The sequence below is a fragment of the Triticum aestivum genome, chromosome 5A, assembly GCF_018294505.1.
Source record: "Triticum aestivum cultivar Chinese Spring chromosome 5A, IWGSC CS RefSeq v2.1, whole genome shotgun sequence".
NCBI classification, from domain to species: Eukaryota; Viridiplantae; Streptophyta; class Magnoliopsida; order Poales; family Poaceae; genus Triticum; species Triticum aestivum.
The window spans coordinates 37,901,965-37,911,312 of NC_057806.1; positions in this window are offsets into that span (position 1 = coordinate 37,901,965).

A 9,348-nucleotide genomic window follows, 5' to 3' on the forward strand; every position below is an offset into this window, starting at 1 on the left:
TCATCGTCGCTACAAGCAAGATTTTCTGGGCCTTGGCAACAATGGCAAAGGAAACGACAAGCAGGCTGCCGCCGCCGTGACTAGTCATGATCATGGTCGCACTCCGTCCTACTCCATTGATCCAACATGGTATATGGACACCGGCGCTACTAACCACCTCACCGGCGAGATGGGCAAGCTCTCTACTCAGGAGCCATATCGTGGTCATGATCAGGTGCACACTACCAGCGGAGCAGGTATGCGCATCTCTCATGTTGGTCAAGCTTCTCTCCTTGCACACAATTTTCGCAAACTACATCTTTCCAATGTCCTTCGTGTTCCCTCTGCTACGCGTAGTTTGTTGTCTATTCCTCAACTTACACGTGATAATAATGTCCATGCTGAGTTTCACCCTTCTCGTTTCTTTATCAAGGATCGGGACACGAGGGTCGTTCTGCTTAGCGGTCGTCTTCGCCATGGCTTGTACGCACTTGATGTACCGAGCACACCATCCATGCAGTCTTCTCCTCAGGCGTTCAGTGGTGTTCGTGTGTCTCCTACGCACTGTCATGCGCGCCTTGGTCATCCTGCGGCTCCTATAGTTCGTCATGTGTTGCATCGTCATGAACTACCAGTTGTGTCCAATAAATCTGCTGAAACCGTTTATGATGCCTGTCAGCAGGGCAAGAGTCACCAACTTCCGTTTTCAGAGTCTAGTCGTGTTGTGAAACATCCTCTTGAGCTTGTGTTTTCTGATGTATGGGGTCATGCCCAGATGTCTGTTAGTGGCCACAATTATTATGTCAGTTTTATTGATGCTTATAGTCGGTTTACTTGGCTATATCTTATTAAGCGCAAGTCTGATGTGTTCGATGTTTTTATCCAGTTTCAAGCACATGTTGAGCGTCTCCTTAAGCAGAAAATCATCCATGTTCAATCTGACTGGGGGGAGGTGAATACCACAACCTCAACTCTTTTTTTAACAAACTTGGGATTTCGCATCGTGTGTCTTGTCCTCGTACACATCAGCAAAATGGAACTGCCGAACGTAAGCATCGTCATCTTGTTGAAACTGGCCTAACCTTGCTCGCTCATGCACCCGTTCCATTTCGGTTTTGGAGTGATGCTTTCTCCACAGCTTGTTTTCTCATAAATAGGCTTCCCTCACGACTCCTGAAAATGCAAACTCCGCTTGAACTCTTGCTCAAAGAGACTCTAGACTACACTTTTTTAAGGTGTTCGGGTGTGCATGTTGGCCTCACCTTCGCCCATATAACAAGCGTAAGTTAGAGTTTCGGTGTAAGAAGTGCGTCTTCCTGGGGTACAGTTCTCTTCAGAAAGGGTACAAATGCCTCCATGTTCCTACCAATCGCGTTTACATCTCTCGTGACGTGGTGTTTGATGAAAACGTGTTTCCTTTTCGCGCACTTCCGACCAACTCTACCACTTCCTCACAACCGGTGCACATGTCCATACCTTTGCCTGATCAATTTGTGGATGTTGCATATGCCCCTGCATTGTTGCCTAATCATGCTGCAGGTATTGGACGTGGCGCTCGTCTTGAGCTTCTTGATGAACAGGAAACCGACGCGGCAGCTCCTTCTCGGGATGTGGATGTGCCATGCATATCGGGTTCGACCCGTGTACCCACCCCTACATCGCCACTGGAGGCTGCCGTGCGGGCGCCGGTCTCGCCTGGCCCACGGGTGGCCTCGCCTAGCCGCCACTGGACTCGCCCAGTCCTTCGGCCGGCGGCCCGCCTGGCCCTCGGATGGCCTCGCCTGGCGTGCCGCTAGCCTTGCCTGGTCCATTAGCCGGCGCTCCGCCTGACCCAGGAGGGGTCACGCCCGACCTGGAGGCATCTTTGCCTCGGCCGGCGGTTGCTTCAACCGGCCTGGAGCTGGACCCGGTCAGTCCCGCCTCGGTTGCTAGTGGGCTGGCCTCGCCTGGCTCGTCGTCGTCAGGGAGCCCTAGTGCGAGCTCTCCCGATGCTGCAGCTTCGTCTCCATCACCGGTTGCGTCGGTATCGCCGGCACGGTCTGTGGTCCCTCTTCGTCCTCGTACACAGAGTCAGTCGGGTATTTTCTGTCCGAAGGAACGCAAGGACGGGACTGTGGCATGGCTAGCCGTGTGCATCGATCACACTGCTGCTGATCCCACTACCGAGCCTTGACACTTCCAGACTGCACTGAGTATTCCTCACTGGCACGCTGCTATGGAACAGGAGTTTCAGGCTCTCCAGAAAAATGACACTTGGCAACTTGTTCCTCCAGTAGCTGGTGTCAATGGTATTGATTCCAAGTGGGTTTTCAAAGTCAAGAGACATGCTGATGGTTCCATCGAACGCTACAAGGCACGGCTTGTTGCCAAGGGCTTCAAACAGAGGTATGGTCTTGATTATGAAGACACGTTCAGTCCAGTCATCAAGCCTACTACCATTCGCTTGCTGTTGTCTCTTGCTGTCACTCATGGATGGTCTCTTCGTCAACTTGATGTGCAGAACGCTTTCCTCCATGGAATTCTGGAGGAGGAGGTTTATATGCGCCAGCCACCTGGATTTGTTGATCCTGCACGCCCTCGTCATCTCTGTCGTCTGACTAAGGCGCTATATGGACTGAAACAGGCTCCTCGTGCATGGCATGTTCGTCTTGGCTCCGTTCTCCGAGCACTTAGGTTTACTCCCTCCACTGCAGACACATCGATGTTCCTTCTTCAGCGTCCTGAGGTTACGATGTATCTTCTGGTTTATGTTGATGATATCATTCTCATTAGTTCATCCCATGCTGCTGCTGATCATCTTGTGGTTGCACTCAGTGGTGACTTTGCTGTCAAGGATTTGGGTGCCTTGCATTTTTTCCTTGGTCTGGAGGCTTCACGTTCTTCTGCTGGTTTGACTCTTACACAGAAGAAGTACTCCTTGGACTTGCTGCATCGTGCTGGTATGCTGAAGTGCAAACATGCTATTACTCCGATGTCTGCCACTGATCGGTTATCCGCCCTTGATGGAGATTCTCTTTCACCTGAGGATGCTACTGAGTATCGCAGTCTCGTTGGTGGTCTGCAATACCTTACTATTACCAGGCCTGATATCTCCTATGCAGTCAACCGTGTCTGTCAGTTTCTTCATGCACCCAGGACATCTCATTGGTCAGCTGTGAAACGTATTTTGCGTTACATATGTCTTACTGTCTCCTATGGTTTGTTTCTTCAGCCTGCGCCATCATGTGAGCTCTCAGCTTTATCAGATGCAGATTGGGCTGGCAGTCCTGATGACAGGCGATCCATGGGGGGATATGCGGTATTTCTGGGTTCTAACTTGATCGCCTGGAATGCTCGAAAGCAGGCCATAGTGTCTCGCAGTAACTGAAGCTGAGTACAAAGCAGTTGTTGATGTCACTGCTGAGATCATATGGGTACAGTCTCTCTTGAGAGAGTTGAGAGTTGCTTCAACTCATCCTCCGGTTCTGTGGTGTGATAACATTGGTGCTACATATCTTTCATCTAATCTAGTGTTTCACGCTAGGACGAAGCACATTGGGGTTGACTATCATTTTGTTCGGGAACGTGTTGCACAGAAGCTACTTTGTATCAAGTTCATTTCGTCGAAGGATCAACTTGCTGACATCTTCACGAAGCTTCTTCCACAACCACAGTTTGTAGGTTGTAGGCGCAATCTTAACTTGCTTTATACTTCAGGCCACAGTTAAGATTGAGGAAGGGTGTTAGACTGTATATATACGTAGTCTGTGTATTAATATTGTATCTTTGTATTATACCTCTTGGTACCTCTATATAATGAAAGAGCCACACCCCGTTTAGGGTATCGAGCAAGTTCCCAACATATTATGTTTTACAGCCTGCCCGACCTTCTTGTAGTTGTACCTCATGCTGAACCACTCATTGGAGCGGCCAATTTTGTTAAAGCCCTCTCGGGGATGCAATCCTCGTCGGAATGACAACAAGAAGTGGCTGCCGTCCATGGAGGTTATTTGCCCCATCAGGATGTCGCGGCGCGTGATAGAGAATGTGATGGGAAGGTACATGGAGAGATGGTGTTGGCATGCCGCCTTGCCGTTGTCGGTGTCCAAGCACGCCGTCATACAAAGCTGCTGTAACGCCCCGAGACCGATGCTCGAGAAGACTTCCATATATTCCGGGTTTCGCCTTTTGTTTCATTTGTGCTTGCCCTTTTGTTTTTGCTTTGCATCATGTCATCATGCCATCATGTCATTTCTTTTTTTAACTCAACTAAATAAATGGCATGGATCTTTGATCCATTTAAACCGAGGGAATTCACTTGGTGATTCTCTTTATAACATATCCTCCCGATATTAGGGAGCTATATTAAATATTCCATTTTTGGAATCACCTATAACACACTTGCAATTTATCACATGCCCCTTTCCGCTTCAAGCTTGGTCCCCAAACTTTTCCTGTAATTTCTTTCGTCACTTCCCCAAGCTCCACCTAAATTCTCAACATTTCTGGGCACTTCAAAACCCTAGCCCTAGTTCAAACCATTTGATTAAATTCAAATGAGTTTGAATTCATATCTTCCGATCTTGCCACTTCTAATTTTCTCGAACCATGAATATTTTTATGAGTCCGTGAAAATTATCCCCATGCCCAGATTCCATCCCTAACTTCTCTTTCTTTTCTTTCTCTTTTTCTGTTTTGTTTTTTTTAATGGAAAAAGAGATTTTAGAGAAAGAGAGAGAGGAAGAGAAAAACCAGCAGGTCCGCAGCCTTCTAAGGCCCAGCCGGCGCCCTCCCCACTGGGCCGGCCTCAGGCCCATCTAATCCTAACCTAGCGCCAGGAGACCCCATCCCCTCGATTCCCTTTGTCCTCCCCCCGAGCGCCGCCTTCGCTCGATCCCATCTCCCTCTCCCTTCGTTCTCCTCCTGCGCCGCCACACACGCACAGGGCTTCACCCTCGATCCGCCCACTCTCCCTTGTCTCTCCACTCCTCCTCCCTCTCGCTCCTCTACACGATCCCGTCCCCTACTCTCCTCCACCATCACCGCGAGGGCCGAGCTCGCCGCCCTGCCGCGTCGCCAGGGACGCCGGGCACGACAGCCTGCTGGGCCTCCCCTGCATCTTCCTCGCCGGACCTGCTCCATCATCCACCCTCTACCTCCTCGCTGCCTCCTCGTCTACACGGCGCCACCGGCTCGTCAGCTCCGTCGCCAGGGGAGGAGCCCCTCGACCCGTCCCATTCTGCCCCGTCTCCGGCGAGTATCGCCCCGTCGACCCTCCTGCCGGCCCCTGCTGAGGCATGGCCGCCTCATCAGCAAGCTGGCCTCCGCCCCTCCTGCACTGCGCCCCTGCCGGCCTCGCCGGAATTCATCAAGTTTAGCACCGCCGCGCCCTCTGACCTCCCTTGTTACCCGCGCCGTCGCCGTTCGTCTTCAACCGCGGGACCGCTACTTCGTCATCCACCTCGGCTCTGGCCACCATGGACGCCTCATGCCCAAGATCTTCCTCCTATGTGGTGTAGAGCTGCACCACCACCACCTCGAGGCCCCTTGTAGTCTTCGTTTCGGAACGCCAAGGAGCCGATGGCACTAGGGTGCGCTAAGTTCCACTAATGTTGACCCCGGACATCTACGATACGTGGACCTCCACGATCGATGTGGAACCGTCAAGTACAACTACTCTACGTTGATACGGGAATCACTACCGTCGCAAGAACCGAGACCGGCAAGTCCGAAGACCCCAAGAACCACGACATTTGACGCATAGTACCACTACTTTTGCTGTGTACATCTACCATCGCCGGTGATCCATGTAGCACAAACGCGAGATGTGTACCACTACTTCCCCTATCGCCGTGAGTACCTCTACTGACCCCGACCATCAGAGCATGTACGACTACCGTCGCGAAGACCGGTGGATCATACCACGTCAAGTTCCGCTACTGTCACGAGTACCACTACCGTCGACCCTCGAAGCCTCCGTGGACGTCAAGTTCCTCGCCGTGACCCCGAACATCTACGGAAAATTGTGCGAGTAAGAACGTGAACCACTACCATCGCCGATGAACGATAGGACGACTACTTCGACTACCGTCGCGTGAACCACTACTTCCCTCAACGTCCGAGAACGTCTACTTCCACTACTTCCTCTATGCCGACTCGAACCGCTCCGATAATGCACGCTTCAAAGGTATAACCGCCGAGACGACCGTCCGTGAACTAATGCATGTGTGATGTATGAGATGCTCGTGCTTACTCCGTGCTCAAGTTGTCGATGCACGTTGCCCCTCTTTTGCCTTGTTACCGTCGTCTCGTGGGACACCCGGAATCCGGGAGCGCCCCACCATCTTTTGCACGCATCCGCACACTTCTCCTTTGCATCGGTATCTCAATCGAGTTACCGGAACCGGGACGTTGTCGTGGCATCGTTTTCGGTATCGTTGCCGTGGCACCCCTTTCTTTCCGCCACGATGACAAATGCCTCATATCTTATCATGTCAACTTTTTCATAAATTTTGCATATAAACTTGCAATGTCATCCGCATCATGATAACAACATCAAGAATGTTTAAAATTGTTGTTTACATTAAATTACTAATGCATATGGGGATTTACCGGATGCGTTGTTTGTTATATCTGGCCCCATTTAAATTGTTTAGATGGTATAGTTTTGTTATGTTTCACCTCTTGACATGCTTAACAACATTTAATATTGTTGAGTACATAAATGAGATCGAACTAAATAACTTGAATGTGGTGTTTCGTCAATATGCAACGGAGTTGCATATTGAGCTCCACTTAATTTGTAGTTTTGTTTGTGCACTTTGTCATGCCATGCCTCATTAAACCAGACATGCATCATACTTGTTTGCGCACCGTGCCATGCTTATGTGGTGGTTGTTTACCATGATTGTTTGCTCCTTTCCGGTGTTGCTCCTTCGGATTGGTTCCGATAACGTCGCGTTTGTGAGGACCCGTTCGACTACGTCCGTTTGTCTTCTTCATGGACTCGTTCTTCTTCCTTGCGGGATCTCAGGCAAGGTGACCATACCCTCGAAATCACTTCTATCTTTGCTTGCTAGTTGCTCGCTCTTTTGCTATGCCTACGCTGCGATACCTACCACTTACTTATCATGCCTCCCATATTGTAAACCAAGCCTCTAACCCACCTTGTCCTAGCAAACCGTTGTTTGGCTATGTTACCGCTTTGCTCAGCTCCTCTTATAGCATTGTTAGTTGCCGGTGAAGATTGAAGTTTGTTCCTTGTTGGAAGATGAAGATGTTGTTCCTTGTTGGAACATGTTTACTTGTTGGGATATCACAATATATCTTATTTAATTAATGCATCTATATACTTGGTAAAGGGTGGAAGGCTCGGCCTTATGCCTGGTGTTTTGTTCCACTCTTGCCGCCCTAGTTTCCGTCATATCGGTGTTATGTTCCCGGATTTTGCGTTCCTTACGCGGTTGGGTTATAATGGGAACCCCTTGACAGTTCGCCTTGAGTAAAACTCCTCCAGCAATGACCAACATTGGTTTTACCATTTGCCACCTAGCCTTTTCTTTCCCTTGGATTCTGCAGACTCAAGGGTCATCGTTATTTTAACCCCCCCCCCCCGGGCCAGTGCTCCTCTGAGTGTTGGTCCACCTGTCAGCTGCCGGTGGCCACCAGGGGCAACTCTGGGCTGGCCTACCCGTACCTAAGACAATCTGAGTGTGACCTGAGAAAGAGATATGTGCAGCTCCTATTGGGATTTGTCGGCACATTCGGGCGGTGTTGCTGGATTTCTTTTAACTTATCGAAGTGTCTTGTAGAACCGAGATACCGAGTCTGATCAGAACATCTCGGGAGGAAGTCTATTCCTTCGTTGACCGTGAGAGCTTGTGATGGGCTAAGTTGGGACACCCCTGCAGGGATTTGAACTTTCAAAAGCCGTGCCCGTGGTTATGGGCAGATGGGAATTTGTTAACGTCCGGTTGTAGAAAACCTGAAGTTGACCGTAATTAAAATGAATCAACCGCGTGTGTAACCGTGATGGTCTCTTTTCGGCGGAGTCCGGGAAGTGAACACGGTGTTGGAGTTATGCTTGACGTAGGTTGTTCTACCAACAAATAAATAAGATGTGTCCCCTAACAAAAAAAGTGCGAGTATGACACTACTATATGATGCTATGCATTACAGGGCTAGTATCATACATGAGTATCATACATGTATGCAAGTATCTGATGTCACCCTTTATTTATAAGAGGAAAAAGACTCTTAGCACTAAAATCAAGCCGAAAAAAATTTCTCACACAAAAACACATGAAATTATACAATCCACTGAAAATGCATATGATATACTCCTTTTCAGTGCATTGATATTGCCCTTAGTCTAGCTCATTTGATTGATGATGAATGCATGCATGCACGTGTTAATAACGTGCAGGGCTGCGATGGATCGGTGCTCTTGGACCAGACGCCATCCGGCAGCAATACCGAGAAGAAGGCGATCAACAACATCGGCCTAGACGGCTTCAGCCTCGTCGACACCATCAAGTCCAAACTGGGCACCATCAAGTTTGTTCCTTGTTGGAACATGTTTACTTGTTGGGATATCACAATATATCTTATTTAATTAATGCATCTATATACTTGGTAAAGGGTGGAAGGCTCGGCCTTATGCCTGGTGTTTTGTTCCACTCTTGCCGCCCTAGTTTCCGTCATATCGGTGTTATGTTCCCGGATTTTGCGTTCCTTATGCGGTTGGGTTATAATGGGAACCCCTTGATAGTTCGCCTTGAGTAGAACTCCTCCAGCAATGCCCAACATTGGTTTTACCATTTGCCACCTAGCCTTTTCTTTCCCTTGGGTTCTGCAGACTCAAGGGTCATCATTATTTTAACCCCCCCGGGCCAGTGCTCCTTTGAGTGTTGGTCCAGCTGTCAGCTGCCGGTGGCCAGCAGGGGCAACTCTGGGTTGGTCCACCTAAGACAATCTGAGTGTGCCCTGAGAAAGAGATATGTGCAGCTCCTATCGGGATTTGTCGGCACATTCAGGCGGTGTTGCTGGATTTGTTTTAACTTGTCGAAGTGTCTTGTAGAACCGAGATACCGAGTCTGATCGGAACGTCTCGGGAGGAGGTCTATTCCTTCGTTGACCGTGAGAGCTTGTGATGGGCTAAGTTGGGACACCCCTGCAGGGATTTGAACTTTCGAAAGCCGTGCCCGCGGTTATGGGCAGATGGGAATTTGTTAACGTCCGGTTGTAGAAAACCTGAAGTTGATCGTAATTAAAATGAATCAACCGCGTGTGTAACCGTGATGGTCTCTTTTCGGCGGAGTCCGGGAAGTGAACACGGTATTGGAGTTATGCTTGACGTAGGTTGTTCTAGGATCACTTCTTGATCATAGT